The sequence below is a fragment of the Ovis canadensis genome, chromosome 25, assembly GCF_042477335.2.
Source record: "Ovis canadensis isolate MfBH-ARS-UI-01 breed Bighorn chromosome 25, ARS-UI_OviCan_v2, whole genome shotgun sequence".
Classification (NCBI taxonomy): Eukaryota; Metazoa; Chordata; class Mammalia; order Artiodactyla; family Bovidae; genus Ovis; species Ovis canadensis.
Genome location: NC_091269.1, coordinates 48,133,753 through 48,145,542, shown reverse-complemented (window position 1 = coordinate 48,145,542; position 11,790 = coordinate 48,133,753). Strand labels below are relative to the sequence as shown.

General features: G+C 38.0%; 1 pseudogene; it reads left to right on the top strand.

Annotated features, from left to right (window-relative positions):
- Window positions 1–3,975: 3,975 nt before the first annotated feature.
- On the top strand, window positions 3,976–4,630 carry LOC138430176 (large ribosomal subunit protein uL6 pseudogene; annotated as a pseudogene).
- Window positions 4,631–11,790: the final 7,160 nt, after the last annotated feature.

The following is an 11,790-nucleotide window of genomic DNA, read 5'->3' as shown; positions in this document are numbered from 1 at the left end:
CCTGGAGTTTACTCAAATTCATGTCCATCGAGTCAGTGATGCCATCCAACTATCTCATCCTCTGTTGTCCCCTTCTCCTCCTGCCTTCAATCATTCCCAGTATCAGGGTCTTTTCAAATGAGCCAGTCCTTCGGATCAGGTGGCCAAAGTATTGGAGTTTCAGCTTCAATATCAGTCCCTCCAATGAATATTTTGGACTGATTTCTTTTGGATGGACTGGTTGAATCTCCTTGCTGTCCAAGGGACTCTCAAGAGTCTTCTCCAACATCACACTTCAAAAGCATCAATTTTTTGGTGCACAGCTTTCTTCACAGTTCAACTCTCACATCCAAACATGATACTGGAAAAACCATAACTTTGACTAGATGGACCTTTGTTGGCAAAGCAATGTCTCTGCTTTTGAATATGCTGTCTATGTTGGTCATAACTTTTCTTCCAAGGAGTAAGCGTCTTTTAATTTCACAGCTGCAGCCACCATCTACAGTGATTTTGGAGCCAAAAAAATAAAGTCAGCCACTGTTTCCACTGTTTCCCCATCTATTTGCCATGAAGTGATGGGACCAGATGCCATGATCTTAGTTTTCTGAATGTTGAGTTTTAAGCCAACTTTTTCACTCTCCTCTTTCACTTTCATCAAGAGGCTTTTTAGTTCGTCTTCACTTTCTGCCATAAGGGTGGTGTCATCTGCATATCTGAGGTTATTGATATTTCTCCTGGCAATCTTGATTCCAGCTTGTGCTTCATCCAGGCAGGCATTTCTAATGATGTACTCTGCATATAAGTTAAATAAGCAGGGTGACAATATACCGCCTTGACGTACTCCTTTCCTGATTTGGAACCAGTCTGTTGTTCCATGTCCAGTGTTAACTGTTGCTTCTTGACCTGCATACAGATTTCTCAGGAGGCAGGTCAGGTGGTCTGGTATTCCCATCTCTCTCAGAATTTTCCACAGTTTACTGTGATCCACACAGTCAAAGGCTTTGGCATAGTCAGTAAAGCAGATGTTTTTCTGGAAGTCTCATGCTTTTTCGATGATCCAGCCGACGTTGGCAATTTGATCTCTGGTTCCTCTGCCTTTTCTAAATCCAGCTTTATAATATAATCCTGCTCATAATGTTTTTCTTTATATCCCTGAATGTGTTTTCCAGTTTTTAAATTTACTTGCCTTCTTACCTTCCCCAAGAACCTTTTCAGCAAGTGGGGTTCTGAAATCCCTTTCTAATAGCTATTGTATTCATTTTCTATTGTCATGTAACAAACTGCCACAAACACGACCTCCATTTATTATCTTACTGTTCTGTAGTCAGCAGTCTGGTGGGCTTGGGAAGGTACTTCCCTCCAGATCTCAAAATGTCAAAAATCAAGGTGTTAGTAGGGCTTTGTTCCTTTCTGGAGACTCTGGGTAAGAATCCACTAACACGTTCACTTTAGCTGCTAGTGAGATATGGTTCCGTGTGGTTGTAGGGCTGAGGTCTAGTTTACTGTCTGGCTGATAGCCCGAAGCCCCTCTCAGCCCCTTAAGTTTTCTGATATTTCTTGTCACATTGCTTCTACATCTTCAAAGCCAGCAACGATGCACTGAGTCTCCACGCTTCAAGTCTGTCTGACTTCTCTTTCTGTTCTCTGCTTGTAGAGGCTCATGTGATTAGACTGGGCTCACCCAGATCAAAGAGAATAATCTCTTTATTTTAAAGTTTGTAACCTTAGTCATATCTGCAATGCCCTTTTACCATTTTATATAATATACTCATATGTTCTAGGGATTAGGGGATTATATTATCCCCCTTTGTGGGATTATTATGTTTATCAAAGTTTTCATCTCTTTATTTTCTACACAGGATATTTTGGAATCATCATGTCCCTTGAAGAAGAAGCAGAAGACAATTCCACCCTTTTGGAAAAAAATAAAACTACTGCCCACATCATGCCCCAAACTCACATAGACATCACACTTTCAGCTTATCATAAAGTTGTTTGATTCTGGCATCAAGCTCATTTGGTGGATTTAAATTTGAGATCACCAAATATTGACACACCATTAGGTGGCACTTGATTAGAAGGCTCGCTGCTGTCTAGATTTTTCCAAGGCTGAGATCTGTGAGATGCAGAGGAAACTCTGCTGTAGATGGTGGGCAGATTTGGGGATGGCATTCTTAGTGACTACAGGAAGATCCTTAAAGGCACAAACTATCCAAGACATGAATGTAATTTGTATATGCAAGCTGATTTTAGATAATTTACTTATTGCTTAGCAAATGTAAATGGAGTATTTAAAATCTTTCATACATGATATTTTTAAAAAATCCTGCAGTCAAAAAATTCCCTCTAATATATTTTTATTACCTATAGCCTTTGTTCTACGTTAACAATTGAGTAAATATTCATGGAAAACGTAATATGTAGGGTAGTCATATAATGAGCACCACTATGCTCTCCTATCTACCTTTGGCCCATATTTTGCACCAAGCTGTGTTTCTCTGAAATAGCACTGTCCAACAGAAATAGAATGCCAGCCATATATGTAATTTTTCACAGCTTGAGACATAATTTACATACCATAAAGTTCACATGTTAAAGCATATGATTCAGTGTTTTTCAGTATATTTATAGAGTTGTGCCATCATCGCATAATCTAATTTTAGAACTTTTTCATCATGCCCAACAGAAAAGTTGTACCCATAAGCAGTCACTTCCCATTCTTCCCTACACAGAGGCCTAGCCCACTGGTAATCAGTCTCTGGAGAATTTCCTATTCTTGACTTTCCATACAGATGGGACCATGTAATACGTGGTGTTCTGTGATGGCTCTTGCACTTAGTATAATATTTTTAAGGTTCATTAATATTATAGCACCCATCAGTATTTGATCCCTTTTTATGGCTGAATAATATTCCAGTGTGTGGTTATACCATATTTGTTTATCCACTGATCAGCAGATGGACATCTGAGTTGCTTCTGATTTGGGGCTATTTTGAATGTGCTACTATGGAGCATTCTTTATGTAGAATGTGGATATGTAGAAGTGAAATTGCTGACTAGAGATAACTCCATGTTTAGCTTTTTGAAGAACTGCCCAACTGTGTCAAAAATGGCTGTATCATTTTATATTATCAGCAAATATGCAATTTAGAAAAGTTTTATTGCGTTATAATTGATATACAATGAAATGTACTAATATGAAGTATATAATTTGGTAAGTTTTGACATGTATATATCTGTAAAGTCATAACCATAATCAAGATAATGATCATAAGCATCACTCCAAAATTTGCCTCATGCCTCTTTGAAATGCATTTTCCCCATCCTTTCACACTCCATAACCCTGTTATTCCCAAGCAAACACTGATCTGCTTCCTGTCACTACGGTTTAGCTTGCACTTTCTAGAATTTTACATAAATGGAATCACCCTTTGACAGGCTTTTTGCAGCATAAGTATTTCAAGCTTCATGTGTTGAACATATCAATGATTCATTCTTTTTTATTGATGAATAGCATATATATATATTTATATATATTAATTTGTCCATTCACTCATTACTGATAGATATTTGGGTTATTTCTAGTTTTTGTTGTTGTTCGTTCAGTTGCTAAATCTTGTCTAACTCTTTGCGACCCCATGGACTGCAGCGTGCTAGGTTTCGTTGTTCTTTGCTATTTCCCAGAATTTGCTCAAACTTATGTCCATGGAGTTGATGATGGTATCTAACCATCTCATCCTTTGTCACGCACTTCTCCTCCTTAGGGCTATTACAAATAAAGCTGCTATGAACATTCATGTATAAACTTTGTATGGACATATGTTGTATTTTAGTGGGGAAAATACCTAAATGTAATACTTGGATTATGTGGTAGGTACATTTTAGGAAACTTCCAAACTTCTTTCCAAAATGGTTTGATTTTATATGATTCAATGTGACTTTCTTTGCGCTTACCTTACTTAAGATGGCTGATTTAAAATCCTTGTCGTTCATCCCAGAAAATGTCGACATTAACTTGAAGGGACGGACAGTTATTGTGAAGGGCCCCAGAGGCACCCTGCGGAGGGACTTCAATCACATCAATGTAGAACTCAGTCTCCTTGGAAAGAAAAAGAAGAGGCTCCGTATTGACAAATGGTGGGGAAACAGAAAGGAACTGGCCACTGTTCGCACAATCTGTAGTCACGTACAGAACATGATCAAGGGTGTTACACTGGGCTTCCGTTACAAGATGAGGTCGGTGTATGCCCACTTCCCCATCAACGTTGTTATTCAGGAGAATGGTTCTCTTGTGGAAATCCGAAATTTTTTGGGTGAAAAATACATACGCAGGGTTCGAATGAGGCCAGGGGTTGCCTGTTCAGTATCTCAAGCCCAGAAAGATGAGTTGATTCTTGAAGGAAATGACATTGAACTTGTGTCAAATTCAGCTGCTTTGATTCAGCAAGCCACCACAGTTAAAAACAAGGATATCAGAAAATTTTTGGATGGTATCTATGTATCTGAAAAAGGAACAGTTCAGCAGGCTGATGAATAAGATCTCAGTGGTCCTGCTGCAGAAACAACAAGATGGTTGTTTGGAATCAGATGGTTCTATGGACTCAGTTGTGATCCTTTAAAGAGACAATAAAAACTCTTGATTTGAAAAAAATAAATAAATAAATAAAATAAAATCCTTGTCGTTTAATGTCTGGGCTTCTTTAGGGATAGTTTTATATTGACTGCTTTTTCTTCCATGTATGGGCCATACTTCCTTGTTTCTTGCATCCCTCGGGGTACAAGAAATGGGACTCAGGCAAGTTAAAATGCCACAAAGCTCACTGGTCTTATCAGGATGCTACTGCTTTTCTTAAAAAAATGCTTCCCAAGCTGCTTCAAGCTTTTGATTACTGTCCAGAGTTCTGAAAAAGTTGATTCTGACAGTTTTTGCCAGTTTATAGTTGCACTTTAGAGGGGAAGCTTTAGGTATTTCTTACTCTGTTATTTTCACTGAGGTCACTCCTCTAAATTTTAAAGATCTGGTTTACTCTATACTTGCAACCCTACTCTTCCAATCAGCCACATTTCAAGTACTCAGTAGCTACATATGGCTAATAGCCATGTTGGACGGTGTAGGTTTATAAGAAAATTTCTAAGCAGAGTTATTTAAAGGAATATAAATGAAAAGTAAGGTCTTTAATTGCTTTTTTATAGTTTGCCATGAAATGGTTTTCATGGCAAGGTAGGGACCCTATGAACCACAGGCTGCAAATAATAATAGCTACCACGACTTAAGCACTTTACTTAGTGCCACGTAACACTTTAAGATGTACATGTATTAACACTTTTATTCTTTATAACAACCTAATGGAGTAGATATTATTGTGCTTTAAGAATGAAGAAAGCAAAACATTAAGAAGTTAAACAACTTACCCAAAGTCTCAAGTTAAAAGGTGGTAGAGCCCAGGTGCAAACCTTGAAAGTCTGGTTTAAAGTTCATGCTGTTAGCTACCACTCCATGCTACTTAGCAGACCTTAAAGGAGGAATTCAGAGAAAAATTATTTTGGCCAAAAGAGGATAGGGTGGGGAGGAAATAGTACTATATAGAATATTTAAAAATTAAGAAAGTCTAATAGGCACTTATAAGAAAACATATTCATTGAGGGCTATATATATACCTGTACCTAACCTATTACTTGATATTTAGTAGGCGCTCAGATACTCGATACTTTTTATATCAATTTAAAAAAGTATGAATACTTAGTGAATATTTGTTGAATAAATGAGTCATTGTTGCATATAGATACATTGTACTAGGTTTTCACAAATGGCTCACTCCAAGTCATTTTTAAAGGAGAGACACTAAGCTCAGAGTTGTGGAATCATTCCCCCCCTCACTAGCTAGATAGTGCAGAGATTAGACTAGAGATCAGTCCTCAAATTCCAGATCTTCTACCCTCTAGCTTTTTCTGAGTTCAAAAAGGATCAGAGTTACAAAGGATAAAAGCTTATTCCGTATCACACGATCAGGTGTCATTTATGTGCATGCAGATTTTGTGTCTGGGGAGGTGGAGAGAAGGTGTTTTAGCCGTGGCAATCTGGATACTCTTTTTTTTTGTTTGTTTGTTTTTTATTTTTTATTTTTATTTTTTTATTTTTTTTTTTTGGATACTCTTTTCACTTGCTTACTTAGTAGACAGTCTTCAAAGAACGGAGCTACAAAGAAAGGCAGGGAGAGTTCAGTTATGGAAAATGTAAGAAGTATAACCAGATAGTAACAATTGATAGCTGTTGTAGCTGATATCCTTGGTGACCCTGCCATCTCTAAGCTCTAACTCACTGCAGAGATCTGGAGAACTGAGAAAGGCCTTCCTTGAGCAAACATTTATTGAACATGTACTATGTGGCAGTGGATAGTTCTTAGAAGAAGACATACACACCAATAAAAATCATATGATACATTGTGATTGTATAAACTACAATAAGGAAATATGCAGTGCAGTTTGAGAGAAAAAAAGGATGGAGCAGGAACTAATTGCCTGGGAGGTTTACAGAGAACTTTTTAAAGGACACACCTATTCCAGGAGTAGAACGGCTGAGTCGAAGAATAGGTGTGTTTAACTTTATAAGAGACTTCCATGCCTTTTCCCGAAGTGGTTGCTCCATTCTGCACTCTCACTGGCAGTCCTGGTTCACATCCTCTCCAACATTTGGTGTTGCCATTTAAACTTCAGACTTCTGAGCTTGGATTCTGACACATGAGCAGTTGTAACGGGAAAACAGCAATCTGCGTAGAGGCAAGAGTGTAGTTATAAGGTATATTTGGGCTCAGGTGAAGGGTTGTAAAGATGTATGGCAGTAGGAAGGCTGTTAAAGCGATTAAAGGGTGGATGGTCAATGACCAGACCATGGAGTGTGACTGTTTCTTCTTAGGAGGGCAACCCCCGTGGTGAGAGAAGACTAACGGCCAATAAAGGGGAAGAACTAGAGTTGGGTAAATTAGTTAGATATGATGAAAATCTAAACTACACCTGAGAGCAGGAGGAGGTGGGGAAGAGATTTAGGAGAGGGAGAACTGACAGAACTTGGTGATCAATTAGATAAATGGGCAAGGAAGGAAAAAGTTGGGAATTACTTCTATTAATGGAGATAGAAAAAGTAGAAATAGACTGGGCTGGGGACTTCAAGAGAAGGTGAGTTCTATTTTGATCATTAACTTGCCTGCAGAATATCCCAAGGGGCTGACCTATATAGGTTTTGAGCCTAAACCTGGGAAGGCGATCAGGGTTAGAAACAGAGATTTGAGAGTAATTAGATGATAGGTGAATTCATGGCAGTCAAACTGAACACCTAGGAGGAGCTTATAGTGACAAAAGGCTGTGGGAGTGGAGGTATCCTGACACAAGAAAAGGACAGAGGTGTTCTGAAAGCACGCTAAGAGGAGGAGGTAAAAGAGGCAAGATAATGAGGAAGAAGTGGCTGGGTGAAAGTTGAGGGAATAAGTCAAGAGAGCATGGTCCTCCAAGTCAGATGCTAAGATGAGGTAGGATGAGGACTGAACACTGGCTCTCAGGTCTGACTATTAGGAATTTTCTGGTTATCAGGAGAAGGGATGCTACAGAGAAGGTAGGGGCAGACTGCAGTGAGTTTATGAGTCTGGGTGGGAAGAGGTCTGGTTGGTGTTTACAGAGGTGCTTTGTGAATAATCCAATTGCTAGGTGGGTTAGGGAATGAGGAGAGGGTGTTCCATACTCAGAAGAGGAGCTTGGAGGTTGCAAAGAGCCCCAAAATTAGCTAACTTGCAGCAGCCCAAGGATTGGCTAATTTTGTCAGAGAATTCATGTGAAACTTACATTTTGAAGTAAATATGTGGTTTTGCATCAGGTGCTGTTTTACCTTCTTCATGAAACGTTGCTATCAATCATATTTAATAGGCAAGGTAGAAACCATCCAAGTGCCCATCAACAGATGATTGTGTATTCCATACATAATGGAATATTATTACTCATCCATAAAAGAATGAACTATCGCCACTGTATCAACATGGATGGACCTAAAGGATATTATACTTAGTGAAATAAATGACACAGAAAAAAATGAATATTACATGATACCACTTACATGTGAGTCCAAATACAAATGGATCTATATTCCAAACAGAAAAAGACTCACAGTTACAGAAAGCTAATTTATGGTTACCAAAGATTAAAGGTAAGGGGAGAGAAAATTAAGAATATGGGATTAACAGATACAAACTGCATAAAATAGATAGGCAGCAAAGATTTACTGTATACACTGGGAGTTATATTTATATTTGATGTCTTGTAATAATCCATAATGGAAAATAATCTGAAAAAACATATAACTGACTCACTTTGTTGTATACGTGAAACTAATACAATATTGTAAATCAGCTATACTTATTTAATTGATTTTCCTATTTAAGTACTTTATATTTTTTTGAACATTAGGACAAATTTCGACCATAAGGAAACATTGAAAAGTATTACACAGAAAACATCCATTTCCTTCTATAGTCTACAACTAATATTTTGCTACATTTGACATCACTTGTTTATCCATTTAACCATCCCTCTTTCCGTTCATCTTATTACTTGATGCACTTCACTGTAAGCTAAAGACATTAATACACTTCATATCTATGCACATCATTAACTAGAGTTCAACATTAGCTTATTTTGTGTGTATGTGAGTTTCAAAAACCACGCAGCTTAAGTGGGACATTCCCTGTTTTGACAAATGAATATACCTGTGTAACCCCTATTATGACATCACTGTCAGCTTAGAAAGTCCCCTCATTTCCCTTCCCAGTCGGTTTCCACTTCTCCCCTCTCCCACAAAGCAGCTCTTGTTCTGAACTGTCTCAGTCGGTTGGTTTTACCTGTTCTAGAACTTGACATACAGGGAACCTTACAGTATGCACTCTTTTTTGTATCTGATTTCTTTCACCCAGTAAAGTGTTTTTGAGATTGATTCATATCGTTTTATCAGCAATCTTCTTCTTTTGCTGAGTATTATTCCACTGTTTGACTATACCACCATTTTTATCTCTTCTCTTGCTGTTGAATAACTAACCCAGTTTCCAGCTTTTGGCAACAATGAATAAAAATGCTATAACTATTCGAATACAAGTCTTTATGTAGACATATGCTTTCACTTCTCTTATGTAAACACCAGGAGTAGAATGCCTTCATCAAAGAATAGGTGCATTTAACTTTTAAGTTTCTTAAAACTCACACGTGTTTTCCCAGAGTGGTTGTTTCATTTTACGCTCTCACTGGCAATGTTGCTTCACATCCTCTCCAACATTTGGTCGTCTCATTTAAACTTTAGTCATTGTAATGCAGAAGTTATCTTATTGAGGTTTTAATGTTAATTTGTCTCATGACTAATGATGTTGAATACTCTTATCATATACTTAATGACTATTCACGTATTTTCTTTCCTGTTTGTCTTTTCACTATTGAATTAGTTTTTTAGTATATTCTGGATATAAGTTCTTTGTTAGGTATATGTTGTATTTTATCCTAGCCTATAGCTTGTTTATTCATATTCTTAATGGTATCTTGATGAACGATAGGATTAAATTTTTTTGAATGTATCAGTATCTTTTCTTTCATGGTTAGTGCTTTCAAAGTCCTCAATAAGAAACTTTTGCCTATCCCCAAGCTGTGAAAATATTATTTCCTTATAGAAGAGTAATAGTTTTAGCTTTTATTACAGCTGTGATTCATTTTATTATTTTTATGTATGGTGTAAGGTAAAGGGTGAAAGGTTCATTTTTTACCCCATAAAGGTATCAAGTTGTAATAGCATTGTATATTGAAAAGATTTTCCTTCCCTTATTCGGTTGCTTTGGTGCTTTTGTAAAATATCAAACTGCATATTCAAATTTATTTTACTGTTGATAAAACGGTCTTATTCTCCTATTAACACTCTCTCACTCACTATTTTCCTCATTTTGAATTGAGAAAACCAAGGCTTAGGGCAGTTCAAGAACTTGACCAAAGGGACAGAAAGTAAAGGACTTCTGGAACTACTCAGTTCAGTTCAGTTCAGTTCAGTCACTCAGTCGTGTCCGACTCTTTGCGACCCCATGAATCGCAGCACACCAGGCCTTCCTGTCCATCACCAACTCCCGGAGTTCACTCAGACTCACGTCCATCGAGTCCGTGATGCCATCCAGCCATCTCATCCTCTGTCGTCCCCTTCTCCTCCTGCCCCCAATCCCTCCCAGCATCAGAGTCTTTTCCAATGAGTCAACTCTTTGCATGAGGTGGCCAAAGTACTGGAGTTTCAGCTTTAGCATCATTCCTTCCAAAGAACACCCAGGACTTATCTCCTTTAGAATGGACTGGTTGGATCTCCTTGCAGTCCAAGGGACTCTCAAGAGTCTTCTCCAACACCACAGTTCAAAAGCATCAATTCTTCGGTGCTCAGCTTTCTTCACAGTCCAACTCTCACATCCATACATGACTACTGGAAAAACCATAGCCTTGACTAGACAGACCTTTTGAATCATAAAGAAACTGTTCACATTTTAAACCTACTATAGCCAGTGAAAATATTAAATGGACACTTTTTCTGAGGGTAATGGAGTAACAGAAATGAGTAAGTGCATGTTTTTATATTTCAATACAGGTGGTATTTTCAGACTGCTAGCCAAACACATGCTTCTTTTGTAAGCTTGTGTATATCTAAAACAATCTAGGACTACCCTGGTGGTCCAGTGGTTAAGACTCTGTGCTTCCACTGCTTCCACTGCAGGGGGCTCAGATTTGATCCTTGGTTGTAGAAGTTCCTCATGCTGCATGGTGTGGGGAAAAACCCCCCCAAAACCACCACCACCAAGCCCCCAAATAATTATCCCCCTAAAAACCAACACAAAATAAAACAAAATCTCCCCCAAAACTCATAAAAACCCAATCTATAATATGCATCCCTTTTTTTGAAAAGATATAGAATTATAACAGTTGCTTTACATAATTGAGTAAGAACAACAGCTTTTAGCAAAGGTTGCTTGGACTTTAAGATAAAAAATGTATTTCTTTCATCCTGATCTAAAATGAAAATTACTTTTCCACGATTCACAGAAAGAAAACAATACTTAAAGGTATATGCCATTAAGATAGATATAAAAATGAGTTGTTGTTGAGTTGCTAAGTCTTGTCTGAACTGACTCTGAGACCCCATGGACTGCAGCACACCAGGACTGTCCTCCACTGTCTCCTGGAGTTTGTTCAAATTCATATCCATTGAGTCAGTGATGTTATCTAACCATCTCATCCTCTGCCACCCCCTTTTGCCTTCAATAAAAACTAGAAGAAAGCTCAATAGCCACTCTTACTTTTTCTTTCTCTCCTATTCCGCTATACTAATACTTGGGCACCCAGCCTGTTTCCAAATGTTTGGTATCATTTTCTTTTCCACATCATGGTAGCAGTTTTCAAGCAAACTTGATCATCTGCTGAGACAAGGCCAGCCTCAATAATCTAATTCTCTTACTCAAAGAAATGCATTTGAGTCAGTTCGAATGAGGTGGATGAATCTACAGCCTATTATATAGCGTGAAGTAAGTCAGAAAGAGTAAGAAAAATACCATAGATGGTACTGACGATCCCACATACATGACAGCAAAGGAAATACAGACGTAAAGAACAGACTTTAGTATTCAGTGGGAGAAGAGGATGGGATGATTTGAGAGAACAGCATTGAAACATATACATTAGCATATGTAAAACAGCCAGCCAGTGTGAGTTTGATGTATGAAGCAGGGAATCCAAAGGGTGGTCTGCGACAACCTAGAGGGA